The following is a 2,905-nucleotide window of genomic DNA, read 5'->3' as shown; positions in this document are numbered from 1 at the left end:
AAAAAAAAATAGATTAAAATTGTCCTGGGATTAATTTTCAATTCCGAAAAAGTTGATTGGAAATAAAGAGATCACCAAGAATTACAAATCCAATTCTCAATTTTCAAAAAAGTTGATAATATTGAGAGGGGCTAGCATAAAATGCATTGTAGTCCTCGTTGCTCCAATCCTCAACTAACTCTCAATTTTCTCTCAAACACTGGAAATTATTGAGTCATTCCTATAATTTTCTCGAAATCCGGAAGATTTTCATGGAATTTTCTCGAAAACCTAAGAATTTTCAAGAAAAATCTTGCGAATTTGTTAGGAATTTCTATTACAGTTTGTTTTGAATTTTCTACTAGTTTTTGGCCGATACTAGTAAAATGTTCAATAGAATATATTCAATAGAAAAAGTCAGTGCAATTCGATTTTCCTATGTAACTTATACTCTTCAGATATTTTCTGTAGAATGTCCTTGGCTCAAATTTTCTACTATTTTCCTTTTGTTCTCATCAAGAAAATCAAACAAAAAAAGTTCGAAAATTTGAGAAGAGGAAATTCTATAAAAAATATCTCAATAGAATAAGTTATATAGAAAACAAATCGACTTCAATTGACTTTTTCTACTGAATATTTTTTGTTAAACGTCTCAATAAAATCGGCCAAAAACTAATTGAGAGTTCAATAGATATCCAATAGAAGTTTCTAACCAATTCGCTAGGTAAATATTTCTATTAACCCTCGATCACTCGCGCTCGGCCGCTAGCCTTCGTTTATCGCACGGTTAGCGCAACGCCGCTGGAGTAAACCAAGCGCGCTGTTGCCATGTTGGCGCCTACCGCTACGTGGGTCTTTCAAATGTGGCAGTGAATGAAGAAGTAAATGTAGCTCGCTCGAGTGGTCGACAGAGATTCACTCGAACCGGGCGGAGCGGCGCGGCGCGCTTTTCTGTCCGTTCGACTTGTCTTTTTTTTGTAGCTAAACAAATTTTTGGAGAAAAAAACAGACAGTGCCAACGCTCAATAAAAAGATTGAACTAGGAACTTTAATTTTTAAGAATTTGTAAACGTCAAGAAAAACAAAAATGTAAATAGACAAAAACGGTCGGCGTCGCGCTCATTGAACGAGTAACCGTGGGTTGAATTTTTTCATCCGTGAATTTTTTCATCCCTGGCGCTGCGCTCGGGATTTTAATCTGCAAAAATATCCGATAATTTTGGACTTCTCGTGGTATTACTACTGATTATTTTTCTCACTCGGATTTCAGCCAATCAGAGCGCAGTATTTGAGGCTGTCAAACAGTTTTATTTCGGAAATGTGTAAAAATAATTCCGAAAGAAATTAACTAGTAGCTTTTCAAATGTTTCTCATCTTTCAACGCATTTCACGTTTAATAGTCTGTCTGACAGATAAGCAAAAAAGTGCGTTATAAATGTATGACTGTGTAAATGGGGTATTTCATGTGAACTCACCCAGGTCAAAACCCTCACCATCGCCAATCATATTACCGATTTTTCCTGTGGTTGTATATGGAAAAATATGACTTCTCAAATTTTTTCACATTTTTTGAGGCATCCTGTGGGCAGCCATGTTTTTTTTGCAAGTTTTGTCTTCAAATGCCTGTAACTTCCGTAAAAATCAATCGATTTGAGTTTTTTTTTTTACAAAATGTACGTCTTTGAACACACTTTCCATATAAAAATATGCCAATTTTTTTCAATTCGTTCTTCCATCTATTTCCTCAGAAAAACCTCAAAAAACGGGTCGTTTTCAAAGTTGGACCCTTTTTATATTTTTCAAAAAATTTCAGTGAATTCAGTATATTGGACCAAAATAAAATTTTTCACCAAAGGCCAAAGTGGGATCTCTATTAGAACACACCGCTCGGGAAGATTTATTGTTAACGAATTTTCAAAAAGTTATCAAATTGTTCCAGATTCGAATATAATGCAGTGATTCTTCAGGCGGTAAATTCAAATAATGCCTCGGCGTTCAAATGCGAAAAGAATTTTGAAATTTTTGAAATTGTTCATCCCGGATTCATATATTCAAATTGGAAATGACGGTCACGAAATGGGAAGCCCACTTTGGTCTTTGGTGAAAAATTTTGTTTTGGTCCAAAATATTCACTGAATTTTTTGAAAAATATAAAAAGGGTCCAACTTTGAAAACGACTCGTTTTTTGAAGTTTTTTGAGGTTTTTCTGAGGAAATCGATGGAAGAACGAATTGAAAAAAATTGGCATATTTCTTATATGGAAAGTGTGTTCGAAGACGCACATTTTGTAAAAAAAAACTCAAATCGGTTGATTTTTACGGAAGTTACAGGCATTTGAAGAGAAAACTTGCAAAAAAAACATGGCTGTCCACAGGATGCCTCAAAAAATCTGAAAAAATTTGAGAAGTCATATTTTTCCATATACAACCACAGGAAAAATCGGCAATACGATTGGCGATGATGAGAGTTTTTATCTGGGTGAGTTCATATGGAATACCCCAAATGTATCCGGGTGCTGTTCACTGCCCTCTGCTTAGCCGAAATCCGAGTAGAAAAATAATCCGTCAAATACCACTCGTGCTCCAAAATTAATTGGATATTTTGAAACACTAGTGGTATTACTACTGAAAATAGGATTTTTGATTCTCAATTAGTTCTCAATAGTTTCAAAAAAATTGAGAGTTGGATTCTTGATTTTCAATTAACTCTCAATTCACTGAGAGTAGATTGAAAGACAATTGAGAATCAAAAATCCAACTCTCAACTCTCAAAAAAGTTGAGGGTACATTCAGAGATACTTGAGAATCAAAATTCAAAAATCAAATTTTCAATCCCAATAGTAAAGTTGATAGTAAAGAGGGCGACTAGCATAAAATGCATTTTACGCCTCGTCACTTCAACTTTCAAATAACCCTGAATTTTCTCT

The sequence above is a fragment of the Diachasma alloeum genome, unplaced genomic scaffold (genome assembly GCF_001412515.2).
Source record: "Diachasma alloeum isolate Michigan unplaced genomic scaffold, Dall2.0 Dall_scaffold_00766, whole genome shotgun sequence".
NCBI classification, from domain to species: domain Eukaryota; kingdom Metazoa; phylum Arthropoda; class Insecta; order Hymenoptera; family Braconidae; genus Diachasma; species Diachasma alloeum.
This window is presented reverse-complemented; position numbering follows the sequence as displayed.